The 8755-nt window shown below is 50.3% G+C and overlaps 1 protein-coding gene across 4 annotated transcripts in view; it reads left to right on the top strand.

The window, feature by feature from the left end:
- Window positions 1-5219: 5219 nt before the first annotated feature.
- The window catches only part of CIC (capicua transcriptional repressor), a 463331-nt gene continuing 459795 nt past the window's right edge, over window positions 5220-8755 (top strand). For 3 of the 4 annotated variants that reach the window (XM_078651327.1, XM_078651324.1, XM_078651326.1), the window contains exon 1: window positions 5884-5949. The gene's annotated coding sequence lies outside the window, so the exon portion shown is untranslated. Of the gene's footprint in view, window positions 5365-5883; window positions 5950-8755 lie in introns of those variants that run through there. The other variant, XM_078651325.1, reaches the window with a different exon arrangement.

The raw sequence follows: 8755 nt of genomic DNA, 5'->3' as shown, positions 1-8755 counted from the left end.
GCTCCCAGGTGCTCCAAGCAAAATAGAGCACCAGCAAAGTTCTGGAGGCAGGCAGGGGGGGGCAAGGCTGGGCCCAGAGCCAGCTCACTGGGCCTCCAGGCAGGGAGGTAGTCCAAGTGGCGGTCCTCCTGGTGCCCAGCAGCAGCCCCCCTCAGATAGGATCCTGGAAGAGAACAAATTGTAAGGGGACACAGCCCCTTCTTATACTGTAAAATCCTTTGTCTTTAGATGCAGGGTGGGGGGAGAAACCAGTCGCAGCTGGTTTTGGAGCACTCTTGATGTGCTCAGCCCCTCACTCTATTCACTGGCAGGGCTAGGGTCGTTAGATGCACCACAGGGGGCGGAGCAAGCATTGTGTGGGGAAAGCCCAGCCCTATTCAGGATCCAATTGCACTCCTCCCCAGCCATCAGCATGCTAATCTCCACACTCACCACCGGGCAGACCCATCATGACTCATGGAGCCTGGCATCCCAGCCAGCTCCAGCCAATCACACGCCAGCACCTTTACAGCACACGCACAGCCATGTCTAGAAGTGGCACTTCCACACTAGACACATACACGCCGCATACATCATTTCGCAGCATTCAATCACACGAGTCCGCACATACCAGACTCGAGCCTGCACACCCCACGCATCAGGAACTACCAGGAACACATACATTCCCTATGCATTCCTATGGGAGGGCAGGCCTAGCTCACCACATGCACTCAGAGTGCGCACGCACTTTCCACTGGGACACAGTGAAAGTGCGCAGAAACCAAAAATCACTACTACTGGGTCACCATTAAAAGCAAAAAGTTTAGGGGTGAACCTGCCAGAAGGGCCAAGTCCAACAGGGTCAGTAGCTTGAAGGTTACTCTCTTCTCGACGGGGAGCCAGTGGAGGTTTAGCAGGTGCTGGGTCACATGCTCATGTCATGGGGTGCCAAGGACGAGTCTGGCAGTGGTGTTCTGGATGGTCCGGAGTTTGTGTAGAATGGATTTGTCGATTCCAGCATGGAGGGCGTTACCGTAGTCCAGGCTGTTGGTTAGGATTGCGTGGGTGACGGTCTTTCTGGCTTCGGGGGATCCACTTGAAAGTCTTGTGGTGGATGCGGAATAAGTTGAAGTAGGTGGAGGCAGGAGCGTTGATCTGGAGAGTCATGGTGATGGAGGAGTCTAGAATGATGCTGAGGTATGTGTGGTCCGTCTGGGTGGGTTCCCGAGGGCAGAGGGCCACAAGGTGTTGTGCAGAGAAGTGGGGGAGGGTCCTAGGACGAGGACCTCTGTCTTCTCTGAGTTGAGCTTCAGGCAGCTGTTGCTCATCCAGGCTGAAACGTCTTTCATTCCTTCCTAGAAGCGGAGTCTGGGATCTTTTGGGTTCTTCCTGAGGGAAAGAATGAGCTGGGTGTCGTCGGCGTAGGATACTATACTGAGCCCATGCTGTCTGACGATGGCGGCGAGGAGAGCCTTGTAGATGTTGAAGAGCATGGGGCTGAGTGATCATCCTTGGGGTAATCTGCATTTGATCTCCTTGGGTTCGGAGAGGAAGGGTGGGAGTCTAATACTTTGGGTTCTGCCGGAGAAAAATGAGCGGATCCAGGCAAGGTGCTGTGTAGTTTGGGTGCTATGGCGGAGGCGGCTCTGTGGAAGATGTGCGACGGGCAGCCTGCACAACCTGTACCAGCCATGTGTAACCGACTCACCCCCGGGAAGCGATGCAATACTTAAGAATCATGTATGTACTGTGTGTACACTGCAAAAACCAAAATGACAATATATCCCCCCACGCAATGCAAACCCCAACTTTGCATAGTCGATGCTTCACCATCCCCCTCCCCCATCACCAGTTTTACTCTAAAAAAAACTATAGCATCAAAAAAACAATTCCGGGTATATCGCCATACAGTAACACACAGGGGGCGGATATTACCGGCAAAGCATGTTAACTTCCTCAAGCACAGAAATAAAACAGTCATCTGTTCACAATGTATACATCCAGAGAAGGACAGTTAACTGGACTCAAAGAAAGTGTGGTGTATTCTTTGAGGGTCTTCTGGAGGGACTTAGGGTCAGTATATATTCTTGATTTACCATTCATTCTGACCCTAAGTCTGGCCGGGTACAGCACTGCATACTCCTGGCTATACTCCAGCAGTCGACGCTTCAAGGGTGTAAACTGCTGCCTCACCTCCTGCACCTTCATGGTAAAATCTGGAAAAAGCAAGAGCGAAGAGCCCTCAAACTGGAGACCACATAGCTCCCTTGCACGCTTCAATGAAGCATCCCTGTTTCTTTAGTTTAATAACTTAGCAATCACAGGCCCTGGGAGCGATGAGCGTGCTCCATGACTAATATGGCAGAGAATGTGTCCCGACCCAGAAGAGTTAGCAATAGCTGCTCAACAAACACCTCCATATTGCCCATGGCAACAGAATTCAGGAAAGCCTGTGATGCAGTTATTACAGCGCCTCGATCTGGCCTCCAAATCCTCCGCCTTGTCTTGCAGGGCTGTGAGGAGTTTCCCCATCTGCTTCTGAGCGTTGTCCGTCTCTATTTGGGTGTGCTCTACCTCAGACACCCGTCTCTCCGCCATGTCCAGGTGCTCAGCATGTTTGTCGATACGCTCAGACATGCGGTGCATCCGATAGGCCAGGGAGTCAATTTTCCCATTGATGGTGGACAAGCTTTTCTGCATGTCTGTCAGTATTTGGCAAATGTCCCCTTCAGACTACTCAACAGTGTCCTTCTGACCAGCAAGGGCCATGTCAGCACCTCCCTCCTTATGCCTCGACTTACGCTGCTCAAACTGCAGTTTAGGCTGGGATTTGTCCACTGTGCCCATATTTTCGTAGGGCCTGGCCTACTCAGCAAGGACCACAGGCTCCCCAGCTGCGAGATGATAAGCCCCCCCTCCAGCCGAGGGGCACAGAATGGCACTCCACACATGATAGCGCATGCCCCAGATTGAAGCGGTGGCTTAGCATGGGTCCAAAGGCAGCATGTAGCAGTGCAGTGAGAGACCAAAGGAGGGCCGCCTCCCAAGACGTCAGGTGAGTGCCGAAGTTTATTATGACACTGTAGGGAAGTAGGAGCTCCCCGCGTGTATCTCTCACAGTAGGGGCCCCAGCAAGTCGCCCCCCCTGCAATGCTTTCTGCAGAAGACGCCTCACTCCTCACCAGTAAATGGTGTTGGCCCTCACCGACATCCAGCCGTCGTGCAGGGTCTCAATCCACGGCACGCATCAGAACCAGGGGCGCCGGACTTCCAGGTACCTTGTCGCCATCTCACCACGAGGAGTAGGCGAGTTTGCTGGGCTCACACATGCAGCAACCCGCAGCAATCCACCAGAAGGCGCTCGACCACGCACTCGGCCAGGACCAGGCAGCGCCTCTCCCCATCTACCCAGTCTGCAGCAACTTGCCGAATAGTTAGGCGCAACTCTCTCCAGCGCCTGCCGACAAGGCCAGGTGTACCCAGTTAGGCCTCTCACAAAACTGCCTCAGTACCGCCTCCTAGCAGCCCGCCCTCAGCAACAGATGCACTGCCGGGTAGCGCCTTCCAAGAGCTTAAATTGCGGCAGGTCTGGTGCAATTTTTACCCACAGATGTTGAAGGATTGGGCAGATGGGCTACGGAGCTTGCTCAGGCAGCGGTCTTCTTGTAGCCAGGCAAGCTCCGCCCCCTTTGATTTATGATTGAGCAACTGAAATAAAAGATGTGAATATGTTGTATCAATGTTCTAGTGCGGCATGTAACCATAGAAACATTTTTTGCGTGTGTACAGTTGTATATTAATCGGCGAATTTGGGAAATATTTTTATTCATTATATTAATGTATTAATTACAATGGATTTTGTTAAGCAATAAAGAATTACTTCATATCTCGAAGCCTTTGAGGTGCCATGTGTCCGATTTCTAGAAGCCTTCCTAGGTTCAAGCTCCTCAGAGACCAGTGAGATCCGAGGATAAAGGGGGACTCTGTCGTCCCCAGGAATTTCAGATCTTTTTGCTGCCTTTTTATAATATACTATACTATCATTCTGCCTTATGATTGAATATGCAGCCCCCTCAGCTGGCAATTAAATGTAAGCAAAAAATAGCAACCATATGGACTGACGCGATTGAGCCCCTCAGCGTAATGCACGGTGAGTGACCAGCAGAGAGACCACGTCTTTTTACAGGAAAAATATAAAAAACGAACACTGCAACAAAACAATCTAAAATGTATCAATGAAAGACAGTAATATACCGGCTTAAAGACCAGGCTGTTCACCTGACTACATCCAGCAGACGCAGCAACCCCGAGTGCCTGGATACCCTCATGGGTGATAAGCAGCACTTTACAAATTGAGTTTGAGTGTGCAAGTTTGCACATATCTCGAGCTGTGAAGGAAGAGGCATGGCAATCTCGGTTATACCATGTTTGCAGTATTATACCTCTACTTGTACTTTGTACGCTTTTGTAACTTGCACACGTCACTTTTTTCTCCTGTAATGTACCGCTTGCATTTTGTTTGCTCACAATTGTCACTTTTGCCTCATGTAACATAACGTTTGCTTTTGTAATTTGTTCACTTGTAATTTTCACCTCATGTATCATTACTGTTCCTATTGTGAAGCGCTCTGACGCCTTCGGGTAAAGTCCGCGCTATATAACAACGCATAAAATAAAATAAATTAATTGGTCACTTGTGAACTGTTGGATGCTTTACTTTTTTCCCAATGTTTCTGGGAAATGTAGTTTTTCCAGTTATTTTTATTTGAGGAAGGACCTGTGAAACAATTGCTGTTATAATAAAAAGTGAATAAAGTGATGCATAACCCTTGCCTTCGGTCCAACATTGAATTTGCTCGTGCCTGTAGCCAATGGATTGTAGTATTGTTGATATATCACTGCGCCATTGCTATTCGGGTAGTCTCTCTGCACTGCTTACAACCGCATCAATAAAGGCGCGCGGGGCCAGCTTCCGGGATCCTCGCGCCGCCCTCGGGCGCGCGCCCTGCTGCTGGGCCCAGACAACTTTACTACAGCCGTGTGTACTCACTCCACGGCCTCCTCGCGCGTCCCAGGCCACGCCCTTTCCCAGGCTCGGCCAACAACACGGGCTGCCTACGTCAATACTCTTGGAACTTCGCCGATTGGAAGCCGCCGTCTTCCGGATGGGCCAATGGGCACGCGGAACGGTGACGTCAACCGGCAACAGCGCGTTCTCTCCCCTCGGTGTGGGTGGAGGTGTCGGCCGTGCGCGTGGATGCTGATGAGGTCACCGCGTGACGTAACACGCAGGCAGCCCTGTGATTGGCCGATGTCCGGGCTGGCTGTTGCTGAGCGCTGGTGGTGCGCGCGGGGAAAGCCGAGTGACAGGCTGACAGGAAGCGGGTGAGTGTGCGCGCAGCGCGTGCTCGGCAAATCCCGTTAGGTGCAGGGGGTACCTTCTTAGCACCCCCAACCTGCCCGCACGCCTCTTGCCTGAGCTCCGACAGGACCCCTGGGGCTTTTCCCAGAGTTTTCCTGGCTCCAAAACCCGCGCGCTATTGTTGTTGGGAGCTGTAGTCTCTATGGTTGCCTATACGGTTTAGTTTTCTAGCTTGGAACTCTACAAAAGACCACAGATCCCAGTGCACATAGCGCTCACTATGACGCATGCGTATTACACTCTGGTAAACAACCTGGTCCTCACAATGCGCTGATTGGCTCTTAGTAGACCCTCTTACTCCACTCCCATTGGTTACTGTAGGCGCTTCTCGTCTAGACTCCACCCACTCGCTTGCCCACTGGTCTCACACAGGTTACTGTATTTGTCTGTCTGCGGTCTCTAGGGTGTGATTGGATGCCAGCTTTGTCAGTGCTTCTGGTGTGGGCTGTGATTGGTCTGCTGCTCACAGCTGTTCCTGCTTCATTCACCATTTTGTGTTCTGGAGTAAAACAGACTGCGGAGTGTGTGGAGCAGCGGGGCCGGGGCAGGTGAGTGACAGCACCCCTGCCTGCGGGCAGCCAATAGGAGAGGGGGACCCCTGGCAGGCAGAGGGGCTGCAGAGTCCATTTACTAATAATGGGAGCTGTAGAAACAGTGCATGCTATACGAGGGGCATAGAGGAATACCCCAGCAGTGGGCGGTGCCTGAGGGACAGAATCCACCAATTGGAACAAGCATTGAGTCCACAAATTGACAGACCAGAGGTAGAACCCGCCCAGTGGGAGGAGCCAGAGAACCAAATCCCGCCAATAAGAGGAGCCTACCAATGGGAGGAGCCAATGATAGAACCAACCAATAGGAGGTGCTAGAGATCCACTCCACAGTGGGAGGAGTCAGGTATAGACCTCACCACAGGAAGGTGCTAGAGAGGCAGAGACCACCAAGGAGAAGAGCCAGAGAGGCAAACTTCACCAGTGGAGGGGGCGGGCGACCGACGGGGGAGCCACAGAGACCGGTCCCAGAGGCCAGGGGGTAGAACATTCCAGTTTTAGCAGACTGGATGAGACCAAAAACATTCCAGTTTTAGCCGACAGGCTAAGACCGAGAACATTCCAGTTTTAGCCGACTGGATGAGACCGACAACATTCCAGTTTTAACCGACTGGATGAGCCAAGAACATTAGTTTTATCAGACTGGATGAGCCAAGAACATTACAGTTTTAGCCGACTGGATGAGACCGACAACATTCCAGTTTTACCAGACTGGATGAGACCGACAACATTCCAGTTTTAGCCGACTGGATGAGACCGACAACATTCCAGTTTTAGCCGACTGGATGAGACCAACAAAATTCCAGTTTTAGCCGACTGGATGAGACTGACAGCATACCAGTTTTAGCCGACTGGATGAGACCGAAAGCATTCTGGATGAGACCGTCAGCATTCCAGTTTTAGCCGACTGGATGAGACCGACAGCATTCCAGTTTTAGCCGACTGGATGAGACCGAAAACATTCCAGTTTTAGCAGACTGGATGAAACCAAAAACATTCCAGTTCTAGCAGACTGGATGAGACCCTACTGATTTGTTCACACACAGCGACCCTCCACCAATGGGAGCATAGAGATGGCCAATTAGAGGGCAAAGAGAGAACCTATCAATGCAGCACACAGGAGGCAAGGAGAGAGGACACTCTACTATTGGGAAAGTCTTGTCAGAGGCCCACTCGCACCAGTGGGAAGGCCAAAGTTAGTCAGGCACCATGACGGGAACAGCCAAACAAATTCCACCAGTGAAAATAGATGACCACACTACTAGGAGCCAGAGAGACATGCAAATGGAAGTATATAAAAAGAGACATACTGAAGCAGTGTGAGAAACCATGGGCCAAAACATATAGGATAAGCCGGCATAACGGGTGGAGGAGCACGGCACCATCAATGGGAATAGACAGACTGATCCCATCAATGGAAAGTGTCGGGGACAGAACTCTGCCAGTAGGGTGTTGGTGAGTCAAATGCCACCAGTGGTGACGCTAAAGATACCCACAATAAAAATCGAATAGAAAAGAATCCCCCAAATAAGATGAGCCATGCAGACATACCACCAATGGGAGGAACCCTACAGTGCTTCACTGATAGTAGATGTCCGTTGAAGTACTCCAATTAAAGGAGCTGCAAGCGAGGGTCCCACTGTCAGCAGGAAACTGATAGGGCATCTTATATAGATCCAGAAAGAACTTACAATAGTGTTAGCCAGACGGCTCCCCCTCAACATTTTATTGCTGTTGCTCACTTGCAGGAATGTTACTGTCATAGTTTAATTTGTTTGTAGTGGCATCAATTAAAGGCAAGCTGTTTGTTTTACAGAATACACAAAAAAATAAAGACGTCTTGAGTATGCTTTCTTCTGTTTTGGAGATCATATGAGCTTTCTTCACACCACACAAATCCCTTTTGTGACATTTTCTTCCCACTTGTACTGTGTCTCTCTTACTTCCAGCAAGACAGTAACCTTTAACAGACACAGCATGTGGCTCTCGCTTCTGCAGCCCCTGCATACTTACACTCCAAGGCCCTCCTCGCACGCTCCCACAACGCATAGCCCCCCTGTATGCAGTATGTGAAGCCTGTATTGATATTAGAGTGCATATGCTGCAAATTGTCTTCAAAGTACCCCACATGCAGCACTCGTGTTCCCCACTGACCATATGTGCTGCCTTAGCTTTACTCAGGCACTCTATATTTTGTGGCCTTCATATAGAGCAGGCTCTAGTGAGGCCCTAACAGACTTTGTGTGACACTTGCATATCTCAAAATTCTCTCTGCAGGTCTTGTGTTCCATAGGCAATGTCTGCAGCTCCCTAGACTCGCATTTCTCGTGTTCTGTCCTCCTCTCCAACAAACTCTGTGTGATGCCTTCAGGTTTTATACATCCGCGTGCAGCTATTGTGTCCAGTACAAGCTCTAAGCAGCTCTTAATCACATCAGATCCATTGTGCATCCTTTAGACGTATTAGACCCCATCTACAGCTCTGACAGCTCAAAGATCCTGGATGCCCCTATCACTACCTCTTTCAAATGTCTTGCTCTTCATTGATGTCCGGCAACAACCTCCCTGTTTAGTCCTCATGTCCTGCAGGCAGCATATACAACACTTACACTCTGCATTTACAGGGTACAGGGGCATGTTACCGTAAGCAAAGACTGATTCTTATCCAGAGTTGAGAAGGTTGCCACAAATTTTCACAAATTCATAACAAAACTTTCTCTGAACAGTTGTCCGTTTGCTAAAGAGCCTGTCTCCGAAGGAGCCAGTTCTGTTAGTTTGGGTACAATGCACATTAAGATGGAATG

This window comes from Lissotriton helveticus, chromosome 7 (assembly GCF_964261635.1).
Source record: "Lissotriton helveticus chromosome 7, aLisHel1.1, whole genome shotgun sequence".
NCBI lineage: Eukaryota > Metazoa > Chordata > Amphibia > Caudata > Salamandridae > Lissotriton > Lissotriton helveticus.
This window is presented reverse-complemented; position numbering and strand designations above follow the sequence as displayed.